This window comes from Lissotriton helveticus, chromosome 1_1 (assembly GCF_964261635.1).
Source record: "Lissotriton helveticus chromosome 1_1, aLisHel1.1, whole genome shotgun sequence".
Classification (NCBI taxonomy): Eukaryota; Metazoa; Chordata; class Amphibia; order Caudata; family Salamandridae; genus Lissotriton; species Lissotriton helveticus.
In genome coordinates this window covers 217,983,806-218,000,052 of record NC_136057.1, presented here as the reverse complement: position 1 = coordinate 218,000,052, position 16,247 = coordinate 217,983,806, and the positions used below count along the sequence as shown (strand labels likewise).

At 38.3% G+C, this 16,247-nt stretch overlaps 19 non-coding genes across 19 annotated transcripts; all 19 read left to right on the top strand.

Annotated features, from left to right (window-relative positions):
* Window positions 1-293: 293 nt before the first annotated feature.
* TRNAR-UCU (transfer RNA arginine (anticodon UCU)) lies at window positions 294-384 on the top strand. Its single transcript is given in 2 exon segments — window positions 294-330; window positions 349-384. It is a non-coding gene; the product is annotated as a tRNA-Arg (tRNA).
* Window positions 385-1,902: 1,518 nt separating this feature from the next.
* On the top strand, window positions 1,903-1,975 carry TRNAK-UUU (transfer RNA lysine (anticodon UUU)). The gene has a single exon. It is a non-coding gene; the product is annotated as a tRNA-Lys (tRNA).
* Window positions 1,976-2,302: 327 nt separating this feature from the next.
* On the top strand, window positions 2,303-2,393 carry TRNAR-UCU (transfer RNA arginine (anticodon UCU)). The gene is given in 2 exon segments: window positions 2,303-2,339; window positions 2,358-2,393. It is a non-coding gene; the product is annotated as a tRNA-Arg (tRNA).
* A 445-nt stretch (window positions 2,394-2,838) lies between these two features.
* TRNAK-UUU (transfer RNA lysine (anticodon UUU)) lies at window positions 2,839-2,911 on the top strand. The gene has a single exon. It is a non-coding gene; the product is annotated as a tRNA-Lys (tRNA).
* A 1,005-nt stretch (window positions 2,912-3,916) lies between these two features.
* Window positions 3,917-3,989, top strand: TRNAK-UUU (transfer RNA lysine (anticodon UUU)). The gene has a single exon. It is a non-coding gene; the product is annotated as a tRNA-Lys (tRNA).
* A 327-nt stretch (window positions 3,990-4,316) lies between these two features.
* Window positions 4,317-4,407, top strand: TRNAR-UCU (transfer RNA arginine (anticodon UCU)). The gene is given in 2 exon segments: window positions 4,317-4,353; window positions 4,372-4,407. It is a non-coding gene; the product is annotated as a tRNA-Arg (tRNA).
* A 1,870-nt stretch (window positions 4,408-6,277) lies between these two features.
* TRNAK-UUU (transfer RNA lysine (anticodon UUU)) lies at window positions 6,278-6,350 on the top strand. Its single transcript has one exon. It is a non-coding gene; the product is annotated as a tRNA-Lys (tRNA).
* A 327-nt stretch (window positions 6,351-6,677) lies between these two features.
* On the top strand, window positions 6,678-6,768 carry TRNAR-UCU (transfer RNA arginine (anticodon UCU)). Its single transcript is given in 2 exon segments — window positions 6,678-6,714; window positions 6,733-6,768. It is a non-coding gene; the product is annotated as a tRNA-Arg (tRNA).
* Window positions 6,769-7,213: 445 nt separating this feature from the next.
* Window positions 7,214-7,286, top strand: TRNAK-UUU (transfer RNA lysine (anticodon UUU)). The gene has a single exon. It is a non-coding gene; the product is annotated as a tRNA-Lys (tRNA).
* A 1,004-nt stretch (window positions 7,287-8,290) lies between these two features.
* Window positions 8,291-8,363, top strand: TRNAK-UUU (transfer RNA lysine (anticodon UUU)). Its single transcript has one exon. It is a non-coding gene; the product is annotated as a tRNA-Lys (tRNA).
* Window positions 8,364-8,690: 327 nt separating this feature from the next.
* On the top strand, window positions 8,691-8,781 carry TRNAR-UCU (transfer RNA arginine (anticodon UCU)). The gene is given in 2 exon segments: window positions 8,691-8,727; window positions 8,746-8,781. It is a non-coding gene; the product is annotated as a tRNA-Arg (tRNA).
* A 1,864-nt stretch (window positions 8,782-10,645) lies between these two features.
* TRNAK-UUU (transfer RNA lysine (anticodon UUU)) lies at window positions 10,646-10,718 on the top strand. The gene has a single exon. It is a non-coding gene; the product is annotated as a tRNA-Lys (tRNA).
* Window positions 10,719-11,045: 327 nt separating this feature from the next.
* TRNAR-UCU (transfer RNA arginine (anticodon UCU)) lies at window positions 11,046-11,136 on the top strand. Its single transcript is given in 2 exon segments — window positions 11,046-11,082; window positions 11,101-11,136. It is a non-coding gene; the product is annotated as a tRNA-Arg (tRNA).
* Window positions 11,137-11,581: 445 nt separating this feature from the next.
* On the top strand, window positions 11,582-11,654 carry TRNAK-UUU (transfer RNA lysine (anticodon UUU)). Its single transcript has one exon. It is a non-coding gene; the product is annotated as a tRNA-Lys (tRNA).
* A 1,005-nt stretch (window positions 11,655-12,659) lies between these two features.
* On the top strand, window positions 12,660-12,732 carry TRNAK-UUU (transfer RNA lysine (anticodon UUU)). The gene has a single exon. It is a non-coding gene; the product is annotated as a tRNA-Lys (tRNA).
* Window positions 12,733-13,059: 327 nt separating this feature from the next.
* Window positions 13,060-13,150, top strand: TRNAR-UCU (transfer RNA arginine (anticodon UCU)). The gene is given in 2 exon segments: window positions 13,060-13,096; window positions 13,115-13,150. It is a non-coding gene; the product is annotated as a tRNA-Arg (tRNA).
* Window positions 13,151-15,014: 1,864 nt separating this feature from the next.
* On the top strand, window positions 15,015-15,087 carry TRNAK-UUU (transfer RNA lysine (anticodon UUU)). Its single transcript has one exon. It is a non-coding gene; the product is annotated as a tRNA-Lys (tRNA).
* Window positions 15,088-15,414: 327 nt separating this feature from the next.
* On the top strand, window positions 15,415-15,505 carry TRNAR-UCU (transfer RNA arginine (anticodon UCU)). Its single transcript is given in 2 exon segments — window positions 15,415-15,451; window positions 15,470-15,505. It is a non-coding gene; the product is annotated as a tRNA-Arg (tRNA).
* Window positions 15,506-15,950: 445 nt separating this feature from the next.
* Window positions 15,951-16,023, top strand: TRNAK-UUU (transfer RNA lysine (anticodon UUU)). The gene has a single exon. It is a non-coding gene; the product is annotated as a tRNA-Lys (tRNA).
* Window positions 16,024-16,247: the final 224 nt, after the last annotated feature.

The following is a 16,247-nucleotide window of genomic DNA, read 5'->3' as shown; positions in this document are numbered from 1 at the left end:
ATGCTCTTTTTGTGTTCCCCTGCATGACGAATAAGATATTCCATTACTAAAATTGCAAAAACGTCTTTCATGGAGTTGTGAAATGCACATCTGCCTCATATATCATGTGCCATTTGACTAAACTTAAGTCGTACGTAGACTTACCTAAGGTATCATGTAACTTGAGACGGTGAATATAATTTCCCCAATTCAATATTCAAAATAAATCCATGGTTATAGTATCAAATGAACTTTATAAAGCTGATCAACATTATTTCATTTCAGAATATCTCTGCACCTAATTAGAGCGTATTGGCTCTGTGGCGCAATGGATAGCGCATTGGACTTCTAGGTGAATGTAAAAAAGATATTCAAAGGTTGTGGGTTCGAATCCCACCAGAGTCAGTTTTATCCCTATTTATTTCATAACTGTTTAAAAGAGTAATAAACAGTGCATGCATGCTTCTGCTTCACCAAAAAGGGCAGTGAAAGGAAGTCTATTTTAAATAGATACTATTCAAATTACGCAATCTTTGCAGAAGAGGAAATTGGCAGCTGTACTTATGAAAATGTAATTTACTCAGAAGTAAGATTTTGGGCCCTTCCTTAATTTTACAATGTCAATAAAAACATATGACTTCTAAGTCAGCAAAAAAAATGAGATAGTAGCAATTTCAGGACTTACAATAAGGTTAAATTTACTGAAGAGATTTCAAATGCTTGAAGTACCAATTCATTATTATATTCCGCGTATTCAGTACTTAATACCGGCAACCATCTTAAGAAATGTAGTGATAGTTGGGACACTTCCAAATGTTGATACGGTCATTTTGTGGAGCGGCCTCTCCGAGCCTGGATAGCTCAGTCGGGAGAGCATCAGTCTTTTAATCTGAGGGCCCAGGGTTCAAGTCCCTGTTCAGGCGGCTTGGTTAAAGAAAAGGTATATCAATTGCATACTCTTTTCAGGATCCAATGAATGGGGAGTCCTATTAGAGATGTTTCAAAAAAGTCTTAATCAAGTCATTACATACCCATCTGTCTTCTACATTCTTTGACAAGGGTTAAGAAGACTTACCCAAACTGTATCATGTAGTTTGTTGATTATCTTTTACCCAATTCAATGTTCAAAATGTAAGGTAGTGTCCGATTAACTTGATAAAGTTGGTCAACAGCTGATAGGTCATCTTTTTATTTGTGAATCTCTGATCACCGTGTTGAATCAGGTCGGATCTCTAGTGCAATGGATAGCGGCTTGGAGTCCTAGACGAATGTAGCAAAAGCATTCAAAGGCTTTGTGTTCAAACACCAGCTGGGTCAATTTTATCCCTCCTCTTATTTTATAACTAATTGAAACAGTAACAAGCAATGCCTGCGTCTGCATCACCAGAAACATTTACCAAAATGGCAGTGAAAGAAAGTCTACTTAAACAGAGACTGTTTGCTTTGAAAACATTGCATAATCTATGCCCAAGAGGAAGTTCCCAAAGAAACTGCTGAAAATGTATGTAATTTAGTAGGTAGTAATAGTATTTGGCACTTTATTGATTTCACAAGGTCATTTTAGACACATGATTTCTAAGTCAGCCGAAAATGAGATAGTACAAATTTCAGGATTTAAAATGGATTACGTGTGCTGCTGAAATTTCAAATGCTTAACACCTTCAATGCTACAGGAGATTTTCCTCCTGTGCTGAATGATCTGTAAATCCATTGTCCATGACGAGCTCAGCTCGTCATAAGCACACGACAAGTGTACTGCACGAAGAGCTGAGCTCGTCATGAGCATGGAAGGGGTTAAAACATCAATTTGTTATTAAACTCTACAAATTTGATTGCTAATATATGTAACCATATTAATACATAGAGTGTAGGTCAGTGTACGTCCACATTTGTTTAGCTGATTTTAAGACAGAGTATAGCAGAGCCTGGATAGCTCAGTCGGTAGAGCATCAGACTTTTAATCTGAGGGTCCAGGGTTCAAGTCCCTGTTCAGGCGGTTGCTTCCTTTAAAGAAAAATTACTCTAATTGGATGCTCTTTTTGTGTTCCCCTGCATGACGAATAAGATATTCCATTACTAAAATTGCAAAAACGTCTTTCATGGAGTTGTGAAATGCACATCTGCCTCATATATCATGTGCCATTTGACTAAACTTAAGTCGTACGTAGACTTACCTAAGGTATCATGTAACTTGAGACGGTGAATATAATTTCCCCAATTCAATATTCAAAATAAATCCATGGTTATAGTATCAAATGAACTTTATAAAGCTGATCAACATTATTTCATTTCAGAATATCTCTGCACCTATTCAGAGCGTATTGGCTCTGTGGCGCAATGGATAGCGCATTGGACTTCTAGGTGAATGTAAAAAAGATATTCAAAGGTTGTGGGTTCGAATCCCACCAGAGTCAGTTTTATCCCTATTTATTTCATAACTGTTTAAAAGAGTAATAAACAGTGCATGCATGCTTCTGCTTCACCAAAAAGGGCAGTGAAAGGAAGTCTATTTTAAATAGATACTATTCAAATTACGCAATCTTTGCAGAAGAGGAAATTGGCAGCTGTACTTATGAAAATGTAATTTACTCAGAAGTAAGATTTTGGGCCCTTCCTTAATTTTACAATGTCAATAAAAACATATGACTTCTAAGTCAGCAAAAAAAATTAGATAGTAGCAATTTCAGGACTTACAAAAAGGTTACATTTACTGAAGAGATTTCAAATGCTTGAAGTACCAATTCATTATTATATTCCGCGTATTCAGTACTTAATACCGGCAACCATCTTAAGAAACGTAGTGATAGTTGGGATACTTCCAAATGTTGATAAGGTCATTTTGTGGAACGACCTCTCGAAGCCTGGATAGCTCAGTCGGGAGAGCATCAGACTTTTAATCTGAGGGCCCAGGGTTCAAGTCCCTGTTCAGGCAGCTTGGTTAAAGAAAAGGTATGTCAATTGCATACTCTTTTCAGGATCCAATGAATGGGGAGTCCTATTAGAGATGTTTCAAAAAAGTCTTAATCAAGTCATTACATACCCATCTGTCTTCTACATTCTTTGACAAGGGTTAATAAGATTTACCCAAACTGTATCATGTAGTTTGACATGTTGATTATCTTTTACCCAATTCAATGTTCAAAATGTAAGGTAGTGTCCGATTAACTTGATAAAGTTGGTCAACAGCTGATAGGTCATCTTTTTATTTGTGAATCTCTGATCACCGTGTTGAATCAGGTCGGATCTCTAGTGCAATGGATAGCGGCTTGGAGTCCTAGACGAATGTAGCAAAAGCATTCAAAGGCTTTGTGTTCAAACACCAGCTGGGTCAATTTTATCCCTCCTCTTATTTTATAACTAATTGAAACAGTAACAAGCAATGCCTGCGTCTGCATCACCAGAAACATTTACCAAAATGGCAGTGAAAGAAAGTCTACTTAAACAGAGACTGTTTGCTTTGAAAACATTGCATAATCTATGCCCAAGAGGAAGTTCCCAAAGAAACTGCTGAAAATGTATGTAATTTAGTAGGTAGTAATAGTATTTGGCACTTTATTGATTTCACAAGGTCATTTTAGACACATGATTTCTAAGTCAGCCGAAAATGAGATAGTACAAATTTCAGGATTTAAAATGGATTACGTGTGCTGCTGAAATTTCAAATGCTTAACACCTTCAATGCTACAGGAGATTTTCCTCCTGTGCTGAATGATCTGTAAATCCATTGTTCATGACGAGCTCAGCTCGTCATAAGCACACGACAAGTGTACTGCACGAAGAGCTGAGCTCGTCATGAGCATGGAAGGGGTTAAAACATCAATTTGTTATTAAACTCTACAAATTTGATTGCTAATATATGTAACCATATTAATACATAGAGTGTAGGTCAGTGTACGTCCACATTTGTTTAGCTGATTTTAAGACAGAGTATAGCAGAGCCTGGATAGCTCAGTCGGTAGAGCATCAGACTTTTAATCTGAGGGTCCAGGGTTCAAGTCCCTGTTCAGGCGGTTGCTTCCTTTAAAGAAAAATTACTCTAATTGGATGCTCTTTTTGTGTTCCCATGCATGACGAATAAGATATTCCATTACTAAAATTGCAAAAACGTCTTTCATGGAGTTGTGAAATGCACATCTGCCTCATATATCATGTGCCATTTGACTAAACTTAAGTCGTACGTAGACTTACCTAAGGTATCATGTAACTTGAGACGGTGAATATAATTTCCCCAATTCAATATTCAAAATAAATCCATGGTTATAGTATCAAATGAACTTTATAAAGCTGATCAACATTATTTCATTTCAGAATATCTCTGCACCTAATTAGAGCGTATTGGCTCTGTGGCGCAATGGATAGCGCATTGGACTTCTAGGTGAATGTAAAAAAGATATTCAAAGGTTGTGGGTTCGAATCCCACCAGAGTCAGTTTTATCCCTATTTATTTCATAACTGTTTAAAAGAGTAATAAACAGTGCACGCATGCTTCTGCTTCACCAAAAAGGGCAGTGAAAGGAAGTCTATTTTAAATAGATACTATTCAAATTACGCAATCTTTGCAGAAGAGGAAATTGGCAGCTGTACTTATGAAAATGTAATTTACTCAGAAGTAAGATTTTGGGCCCTTCCTTAATTTTACAATGTCAATAAAAACATATGACTTCTAAGTCAGCAAAAAAAATGAGATAGTAGCAATTTCAGGACTTACAATAAGGTTAAATTTACTGAAGAGATTTCAAATGCTTGAAGTACCAATTCATTATTATATTCCGCGTATTCAGTACTTAATACCGGCAACCATCTTAAGAAATGTAGTGATAGTTGGGACACTTCCAAATGTTGATAAGGTCATTTTGTGGAGCGGCCTCTCCGAGCCTGGATAGCTCAGTCGGGAGAGCAGTAGTGTGGCTCACTGGTTAGAGGCAGCAGACCCAAGAGCAGAAGTCGGGTCGGGACCAGGGTTCGATTCCTGACGCGGCAGGGTCGTGGACCTTGGTCAGCGGACTTGATAATTCTCGCTTCGGTGCTTACTCTAATCAGGGATCACACTCGGCAACTCTGGGCATTAGCTTGCCTAATCTCCACAACAGCCCCACCAATTCCGGGGATGCCTGGCTCCACCTTGGGGACTCCCAGCAGGGACCATCCCACAGGGAAAGCCAGGACGGGTTCCCCAGAGTTATACAGCGCCGGGACGCCCCGTTGCTGGGGCAGCTGTGCGCTTTACAAGTATACTACATTTACATTTACATCAGTCTTTTAATCTGAGGGCCCAGGGTTCAAGTCCCTGTTCAGGCGGCTTGGTTAAAGAAAAGGTATATCAATTGCATACTCTTTTCAGGATCCAATGAATGGGGAGTCCTATTAGAGATGTTTCAAAAAAGTCTTAATCAAGTCATTACATACCCATCTGTCTTCTACATTCTTTGACAAGGGTTAAGAAGACTTACCCAAACTGTATCATGTAGTTTGTTGATTATCTTTTACCCAATTCAATGTTCAAAATGTAAGGTAGTGTCCGATTAACTTGATAAAGTTGGTCAACAGCTGATAGGTCATCTTTTTATTTGTGAATCTCTGATCACCGTGTTGAATCAGGTCGGATCTCTAGTGCAATGGATAGCGGCTTGGAGTCCTAGACGAATGTAGCAAAAGCATTCAAAGGCTTTGTGTTCAAACACCAGCTGGGTCAATTTTATCCCTCCTCTTATTTTATAACTAATTGAAACAGTAACAAGCAATGCCTGCGTCTGCATCACCAGAAACATTTACCAAAATGGCAGTGAAAGAAAGTCTACTTAAACAGAGACTGTTTGCTTTGAAAACATTGCATAATCTATGCCCAAGAGGAAGTTCCCAAAGAAACTGCTGAAAATGTATGTAATTTAGTAGGTAGTAATAGTATTTGGCACTTTATTGATTTCACAAGGTCATTTTAGACACATGATTTCTAAGTCAGCCGAAAATGAGATAGTACAAATTTCAGGATTTAAAATGGATTACGTGTGCTGCTGAAATTTCAAATGCTTAACACCTTCAATGCTACAGGAGATTTTCCTCCTGTGCTGAATGATCTGTAAATCCATTGTCCATGACGAGCTCAGCTCGTCATAAGCACACGACAAGTGTACTGCACGAAGAGCTGAGCTCGTCATGAGCATGGAAGGGGTTAAAACATCAATTTGTTATTAAACTCTACAAATTTGATTGCTAATATATGTAACCATATTAATACATAGAGTGTAGGTCAGTGTACGTCCACATTTGTTTAGCTGATTTTAAGACAAAGTATAGCAGAGCCTGGATAGCTCAGTCGGTAGAGCATCAGACTTTTAATCTGAGGGTCCAGGGTTCAAGTCCCTGTTCAGGCGGTTGCTTCCTTTAAAGAAAAATTACTCTAATTGGATGCTCTTTTTGTGTTCCCCTGCATGACGAATAAGATATTCCATTACTAAAATTGCAAAAACGTCTTTCATGGAGTTGTGAAATGCACATCTGCCTCATATATCATGTGCCATTTGACTAAACTTAAGTCGTACGTAGACTTACCTAAGGTATCATGTAACTTGAGACGGTGAATATAATTTCCCCAATTCAATATTCAAAATAAATCCATGGTTATAGTATCAAATGAACTTTATAAAGCTGATCAACATTATTTCATTTCAGAATATCTCTGCACCTAATCAGAGCGTATTGGCTCTGTGGCGCAATGGATAGCGCATTGGACTTCTAGGTGAATGTAAAAAAGATATTCAAAGGTTGTGGGTTCGAATCCCACCAGAGTCAGTTTTATCCCTATTTATTTCATAACTGTTTAAAAGAGTAATAAACAGTGCATGCATGCTTCTGCTTCACCAAAAAGGGCAGTGAAAGGAAGTCTATTTTAAATAGATACTATTCAAATTACGCAATCTTTGCAGAAGAGGAAATTGGCAGCTGTACTTATGAAAATGTAATTTACTCAGAAGTAAGATTTTGGGCCCTTCCTTAATTTTACAATGTCAATAAAAACATATGACTTCTAAGTCAGCAAAAAAAATTAGATAGTAGCAATTTCAGGACTTACAATAAGGTTACATTTACTGAAGAGATTTCAAATGCTTGAAGTACCAATTCATTATTATATTCCGCGTATTCAGTACTTAATACCGGCAACCATCTTAAGAAACGTAGTGATAGTTGGGATACTTCCAAATGTTGATAAGGTCATTTTGTGGAGCGACCTCTCGAAGCCTGGATAGCTCAGTCGGGAGAGCATCAGACTTTTAATCTGAGGGCCCAGGGTTCAAGTCCCTGTTCAGGCAGCTTGGTTAAAGAAAAGGTATGTCAATTGCATACTCTTTTCAGGATCCAATGAATGGGAGTCCTATTACAGATGTTTCAAAAAAGTCTTAATCAAGTCATTACATACCCATCTGTCTTCTACATTCTTTGACAAGGGTTAAGAAGATTTACCCAAACTGTATCATGTAGTTTGACATGTTGATTATCTTTTACCCAATTCAATGTTCAAAATGTAAGGTAGTGTCCGATTAACTTGATAAAGTTGGTCAACAGCTGATAGGTCATCTTTTTATTTGTGAATCTCTGATCACCGTGTTGAATCAGGTCGGATCTCTAGTGCAATGGATAGCGGCTTGGAGTCCTAGACGAATGTAGCAAAAGCATTCAAAGGCTTTGTGTTCAAACACCAGCTGGGTCAATTTTATCCCTCCTCTTATTTTATAACTAATTGAAACAGTAACAAGCAATGCCTGCGTCTGCATCACCAGAAACATTTACCAAAATGGCAGTGAAAGAAAGTCTACTTAAACAGAGACTGTTTGCTTTGAAAACATTGCATAATCTATGCCCAAGAGGAAGTTCCCAAAGAAACTGCTGAAAATGTATGTAATTTAGTAGGTAGTAATAGTATTTGGCACTTTATTGATTTCACAAGGTCATTTTAGACACATGATTTCTAAGTCAGCCGAAAATGAGATAGTACAAATTTCAGGATTTAAAATGGATTACGTGTGCTGCTGAAATTTCAAATGCTTAACACCTTCAATGCTACAGGAGATTTTCCTCCTGTGCTGAATGATCTGTAAATCCATTGTTCATGACGAGCTCAGCTCGTCATAAGCACACGACAAGTGTACTGCACGAAGAGCTGAGCTCGTCATGAGCATGGAAGGGGTTAAAACATCAATTTGTTATTAAACTCTACAAATTTGATTGCTAATATATGTAACCATATTAATACATAGAGTGTAGGTCAGTGTACGTCCACATTTGTTTAGCTGATTTTAAGACAGAGTGTAGCAGAGCCTGGATAGCTCAGTCGGTAGAGCATCAGACTTTTAATCTGAGGGTCCAGGGTTCAAGTCCCTGTTCAGGCGGTTGCTTCCTTTAAAGAAAAATTACTCTAATTGGATGCTCTTTTTGTGTTCCCCTGCATGACGAATAAGATATTCCATTACTAAAATTGCAAAAACGTCTTTCATGGAGTTGTGAAATGCACATCTGCCTCATATATCATGTGCCATTTGACTAAACTTAAGTCGTACGTAGACTTACCTAAGGTATCATGTAACTTGAGACGGTGAATATAATTTCCCCAATTCAATATTCAAAATAAATCCATGGTTATAGTATCAAATGAACTTTATAAAGCTGATCAACATTATTTCATTTCAGAATATCTCTGCACCTAATTAGAGCGTATTGGCTCTGTGGCGCAATGGATAGCGCATTGGACTTCTAGGTGAATGTAAAAAAGATATTCAAAGGTTGTGGGTTCGAATCCCACCAGAGTCATTTTTATCCCTATTTATTTCATAACTGTTTAAAAGAGTAATACACAGTGCACGCATGCTTCTGCTTCACCAAAAAGGGCAGTGAAAGGAAGTCTATTTTAAATAGATACTATTCAAATTACGCAATCTTTGCAGAAGAGGAAATTGGCAGCTGTACTTATGAAAATGTAATTTACTCAGAAGTAAGATTTTGGGCCCTTCCTTAATTTTACAATGTCAATAAAAACATATGACTTCTAAGTCAGCAAAAAAAATGAGATAGTAGCAATTTCAGGACTTACAATAAGGTTAAATTTACTGAAGAGATTTCAAATGCTTGAAGTACCAATTCATTATTATATTCCGCGTATTCGGTACTTAATACCGGCAACCATCTTAAGAAATGTAGTGATAGTTGGGACACTTCCAAATGTTGATAAGGTCATTTTGTGGAGCGGCCTCTCCGAGCCTGGATAGCTCAGTCGGGAGAGCAGTAGTGTGGCTCACTGGTTAGAGGCAGCAGACCCGAGAGCAGAAGTCGGGTCGGGACCAGGGTTCGATTCCTGACGCGGCAGGGTCATGGACCTTGGTCAGCGGACTTGATAATTCTCGCTTCGGTGCTTACTCTAATCAGGGATCACACTCGGCAACTCTGGGCATTAGCTTGCCTAATCTCCACAACAGCCCCACCAATTCCGGGGATGCCTGGCTCCACCTTGGGGACTCCCAGCAGGGACCATCCCACAGGGAAAGCCAGGACGGGTTCCCCAGAGTTATACAGCGCCGGGACGCCCCGTTGCTGGGGCAGCTGTGCGCTTTACAAGTATACTACATTTACATCAGTCTTTTAATCTGAGGGCCCAGGGTTCAAGTCCCTGTTCAGGCGGCTTGGTTAAAGAAAAGGTATATCAATTGCAAACTCTTTTCAGGATCCAATGAATGGGGAGTCCTATTAGAGATGTTTCAAAAAAGTCTTAATCAAGTCATTACATACCCATCTGTCTTCTACATTCTTTGACAAGGGTTAAGAAGACTTACCCAAACTGTATCATGTAGTTTGTTGATTATCTTTTACCCAATTCAATGTTCAAAATGTAAGGTAGTGTCCGATTAACTTGATAAAGTTGGTCAACAGCTGATAGGTCATCTTTTTATTTGTGAATCTCTGATCACCGTGTTGAATCAGGTCGGATCTCTAGTGCAATGGATAGCGGCTTGGAGTCCTAGACGAATGTAGCAAAAGCATTCAAAGGCTTTGTGTTCAAACACCAGCTGGGTCAATTTTATCCCTCCTCTTATTTTATAACTAATTGAAACAGTAACAAGCAATGCCTGCGTCTGCATCACCAGAAACATTTACCAAAATGGCAGTGAAAGAAAGTCTACTTAAACAGAGACTGTTTGCTTTGAAAACATTGCATAATCTATGCCCAAGAGGAAGTTCCCAAAGAAACTGCTGAAAATGTATGTAATTTAGTAGGTAGTAATAGTATTTGGCACTTTATTGATTTCACAAGGTCATTTTAGACACATGATTTCTAAGTCAGCCGAAAATGAGATAGTACAAATTTCAGGATTTAAAATGGATTACGTGTGCTGCTGAAATTTCAAATGCTTAACACCTTCAATGCTACAGGAGATTTTCCTCCTGTGCTGAATGATCTGTAAATCCATTGTCCATGACGAGCTCAGCTCGTCATAAGCACACGACAAGTGTACTGCACGAAGAGCTGAGCTCGTCATGAGCATGGAAGGGGTTAAAACATCAATTTGTTATTAAACTCTACAAATTTGATTGCTAATATATGTAACCATATTAATACATAGAGTGTAGGTCAGTGTACGTCCACATTTGTTTAGCTGATTTTAAGACAGAGTATAGCAGAGCCTGGATAGCTCAGTCGGTAGAGCATCAGACTTTTAATCTGAGGGTCCAGGGTTCAAGTCCCTGTTCAGGCGGTTGCTTCCTTTAAAGAAAAATTACTCTAATTGGATGCTCTTTTTGTGTTCCCCTGCATGACGAATAAGATATTCCATTACTAAAATTGCAAAAACGTCTTTCATGGAGTTGTGAAATGCACATCTGCCTCATATATCATGTGCCATTTGACTAAACTTAAGTCGTACGTAGACTTACCTAAGGTATCATGTAACTTGAGACGGTGAATATAATTTCCCCAATTCAATATTCAAAATAAATCCATGGTTATAGTATCAAATGAACTTTATAAAGCTGATCAACATTATTTCATTTCAGAATATCTCTGCACCTAATCAGAGCGTATTGGCTCTGTGGCGCAATGGATAGCGCATTGGACTTCTAGGTGAATGTAAAAAAGATATTCAAAGGTTGTGGGTTCGAATCCCACCAGAGTCAGTTTTATCCCTATTTATTTCATAACTGTTTAAAAGAGTAATAAACAGTGCATGCATGCTTCTGCTTCACCAAAAAGGGCAGTGAAAGGAAGTCTATTTTAAATAGATACTATTCAAATTACGCAATCTTTGCAGAAGAGGAAATTGGCAGCTGTACTTATGAAAATGTAATTTACTCAGAAGTAAGATTTTGGGCCCTTCCTTAATTTTACAATGTCAATAAAAACATATGACTTCTAAGTCAGCAAAAAAAATTAGATAGTAGCAATTTCAGGACTTACAATAAGGTTACATTTACTGAAGAGATTTCAAATGCTTGAAGTACCAATTCATTATTATATTCCGCGTATTCAGTACTTAATACCGGCAACCATCTTAAGAAACGTAGTGATAGTTGGGATACTTCCAAATGTTGATAAGGTCATTTTGTGGAGCAACCTCTCGAAGCCTGGATAGCTCAGTCGGGAGAGCATCAGACTTTTAATCTGAGGGCCCAGGGTTCAAGTCCCTGTTCAGGCAGCTTGGTTAAAGAAAAGGTATGTCAATTGCATACTCTTTTCAGGATCCAATGAATGGGGTGTCCTATTAGAGATGTTTCAAAAAAGTCTTAATCAAGTCATTACATACCCATCTGTCTTCTACATTCTTTGACAAGGGTTAAGAAGATTTACCCAAACTGTATCATGTAGTTTGACATGTTGATTATCTTTTACCCAATTCAATGTTCAAAATGTAAGGTAGTGTCCGATTAACTTGATAAAGTTGGTCAACAGCTGATAGGTCATCTTTTTATTTGTGAATCTCTGATCACCGTGTTGAATCAGGTCGGATCTCTAGTGCAATGGATAGCGGCTTGGAGTCCTAGACGAATGTAGCAAAAGCATTCAAAGGCTTTGTGTTCAAACACCAGCTGGGTCAATTTTATCCCTCCTCTTATTTTATAACTAATTGAAACAGTAACAAGCAATGCCTGCGTCTGCATCACCAGAAACATTTACCAAAATGGCAGTGAAAGAAAGTCTACTTAAACAGAGACTGTTTGCTTTGAAAACATTGCATAATCTATGCCCAAGAGGAAGTTCCCAAAGAAACTGCTGAAAATGTATGTAATTTAGTAGGTAGTAATAGTATTTGGCACTTTATTGATTTCACAAGGTCATTTTAGACACATGATTTCTAAGTCAGCCGAAAATGAGATAGTCCAAATTTCAGGATTTAAAATGGATTACGTGTGCTGCTGAAATTTCAAATGCTTAACACCTTCAATGCTACAGGAGATTTTCCTCCTGTGCTGAATGATCTGTAAATCCATTGTTCATGACGAGCTCAGCTCGTCATAAGCACACGACAAGTGTACTGCACGAAGAGCTGAGCTCGTCATGAGCATGGAAGGGGTTAAAACATCAATTTGTTATTAAACTCTACAAATTTGATTGCTAATATATGTAACCATATTAATACATAGAGTGTAGGTCAGTGTACGTCCACATTTGTTTAGCTGATTTTAAGACAGAGTATAGCAGAGCCTGGATAGCTCAGTCGGTAGAGCATCAGACTTTTAATCTGAGGGTCCAGGGTTCAAGTCCCTGTTCAGGCGGTTGCTTCCTTTAAAGAAAAATTACTCTAATTGGATGCTCTTTTTGTGTTCCCCTGCATGACGAATAAGATATTCCATTACTAAAATTGCAAAAACGTCTTTCATGGAGTTGTGAAATGCACATCTGCCTCATATATCATGTGCCATTTGACTAAACTTAAGTCGTACGTAGACTTACCTAAGGTATCATGTAACTTGAGACGGTGAATATAATTTCCCCAATTCAATATTCAAAATAAATCCATGGTTATAGTATCAAATGAACTTTATAAAGCTGATCAACATTATTTCATTTCAGAATATCTCTGCACCTAATTAGAGCGTATTGGCTCTGTGGCGCAATGGATAGCGCATTGGACTTCTAGGTGAATGTAAAAAAGATATTCAAAGGTTGTGGGTTCGAATCCCACCAGAGTCAGTTTTATCCCTATTTATTTCATAACTGTTTAAAAGAGTAATAAACAGTGCACGCATGCTTCTGCTTCACCAAAAAGGGCAGTGAAAGGAAGTCTATTTTAAATAGATACTATTCAAATTACGCAATCTTTGCAGAAGAGGAAATTGGCAGCTGTACTTATGAAAATGTAATTTACTCAGAAGTAAGATTTTGGGCCCTTCCTTAATTTTACAATGTCAATAAAAACATATGACTTCTAAGTCAGCAAAAAAAATGAGATAGTAGCAATTTCAGGACTTACAATAAGGTTAAATTTACTGAAGAGATTTCAAATGCTTGAAGTACCAATTCATTATTATATTCCGCGTATTCAGTACTTAATACCGGCAACCATCTTAAGAAATGTAGTGATAGTTGGGACACTTCCAAATGTTGATAAGGTCATTTTGTGGAGCGGCCTCTCCGAGCCTGGATAGCTCAGTCGGGAGAGCAGTAGTGTGGCTCACTGGTTAGAGGCAGCAGACCCGAGAGCAGAAGTCGGGTCGGGACCAGGGTTCGATTCCTGACGCGGCAGGGTCATGGACCTTGGTCAGCGGACTTGATAATTCTCGCTTTGGTGCTTACTCTAATCAGGGATCACACTCGGCAACTCTGGGCATTAGCTTGCCTAATCTCCACAACAGCCCCACCAATTCCGGGGATGCCTGGCTCCACCTTGGGGACTCCCAGCAGGGACCATCCCACAGGGAAAGCCAGGACGGGTTCCCCAGAGTTATACAGCGCCGGGACGCCCCATTGCTGGGGCAGCTGTGCGCTTTACAAGTATACTACATTTACATCAGTCTTTTAATCTGAGGGCCCAGGGTTCAAGTCCCTGTTCAGGCGGCTTGGTTAAAGAAAAGGTATATCAATTGCAAACTCTTTTCAGGATCCAATGAATGGGGAGTCCTATTAGAGATGTTTCAAAAAAGTCTTAATCAAGTCATTACATACCCATCTGTCTTCTACATTCTTTGACAAGGGTTAAGAAGACTTACCCAAACTGTATCATGTAGTTTGTTGATTATCTTTTACCCAATTCAATGTTCAAAATGTAAGGTAGTGTCCGATTAACTTGATAAAGTTGGTCAACAGCTGATAGGTCATCTTTTTATTTGTGAATCTCTGATCACCGTGTTGAATCAGGTCGGATCTCTAGTGCAATGGATAGCGGCTTGGAGTCCTAGACGAATGTAGCAAAAGCATTCAAAGGCTTTGTGTTCAAACACCAGCTGGGTCAATTTTATCCCTCCTCTTATTTTATAACTAATTGAAACAGTAACAAGCAATGCCTGCGTCTGCATCACCAGAAACATTTACCAAAATGGCAGTGAAAGAAAGTCTACTTAAACAGAGACTGTTTGCTTTGAAAACATTGCATAATCTATGCCCAAGAGGAAGTTCCCAAAGAAACTGCTGAAAATGTATGTAATTTAGTAGGTAGTAATAGTATTTGGCACTTTATTGATTTCACAAGGTCATTTTAGACACATGATTTCTAAGTCAGCCGAAAATGAGATAGTACAAATTTCAGGATTTAAAATGGATTACGTGTGCTGCTGAAATTTCAAATGCTTAACACCTTCAATGCTACAGGAGATTTTCCTCCTGTGCTGAATGATCTGTAAATCCATTGTCCATGACGAGCTCAGCTCGTCATAAGCACACGACAAGTGTACTGCACGAAGAGCTGAGCTCGTCATGAGCATGGAAGGGGTTAAAACATCAATTTGTTATTAAACTCTACAAATTTGATTGCTAATATATGTAACCATATTAATACATAGAGTGTAGGTCAGTGTACGTCCACATTTGTTTAGCTGATTTTAAGACAGAGTATAGCAGAGCCTGGATAGCTCAGTCGGTAGAGCATCAGACTTTTAATCTGAGGGTCCAGGGTTCAAGTCCCTGTTCAGGCGGTTGCTTCCTTTAAAGAAAAATTACTCTAATTGGATGCTCTTTTTGTGTTCCCCTGCATGACGAATAAGATATTCCATTACTAAAATTGCAAAAACGTCTTTCATGGAGTTGTGAAATGCACATCTGCCTCATATATCATGTGCCATTTGACTAAACTTAAGTCGTACGTAGACTTACCTAAGGTATCATGTAACTTGAGACGGTGAATATAATTTCCCCAATTCAATATTCAAAATAAATCCATGGTTATAGTATCAAATGAACTTTATAAAGCTGATCAACATTATTTCATTTCAGAATATCTCTGCACCTAATCAGAGCGTATTGGCTCTGTGGCGCAATGGATAGCGCATTGGACTTCTAGGTGAATGTAAAAAAGATATTCAAAGGTTGTGGGTTCGAATCCCACCAGAGTCAGTTTTATCCCTATTTATTTCATAACTGTTTAAAAGAGTAATAAACAGTGCATGCATGCTTCTGCTTCACCAAAAAGGGCAGTGAAAGGAAGTCTATTTTAAATAGATACTATTCAAATTACGCAATCTTTGCAGAAGAGGAAATTGGCAGCTGTACTTATGAAAATGTAATTTACTCAGAAGTAAGATTTTGGGCCCTTCCTTAATTTTACAATGTCAATAAAAACATATGACTTCTAAGTCAGCAAAAAAAATTAGATAGTAGCAATTTCAGGACTTACAATAAGGTTACATTTACTGAAGAGATTTCAAATGCTTGAAGTACCAATTCATTATTATATTCCGCGTATTCAGTACTTAATACCGGCAACCATCTTAAGAAACGTAGTGATAGTTGGGATACTTCCAAATGTTGATAAGGTCATTTTGTGGAGCGACCTCTCGAAGCCTGGATAGCTCAGTCGGGAGAGCATCAGACTTTTAATCTGAGGGCCCAGGGTTCAAGTCCCTGTTCAGGCAGCTTGGTTAAAGAAAAGGTATGTCAATTGCATACTCTTTTCAGGATCCAATGAATGGGAGTCCTATTACAGATGTTTCAAAAAAGTCTTAATCAAGTCATTACATACCCATCTGTCTTCTACATTCTTTGACAAGGGTTAAGAAGATTTACCCAAACTGTATCATGTAGTTTGACATGTTGATTATCTTTTACCCAATTCAATGTTCAAAATGTAAGGTAGTGT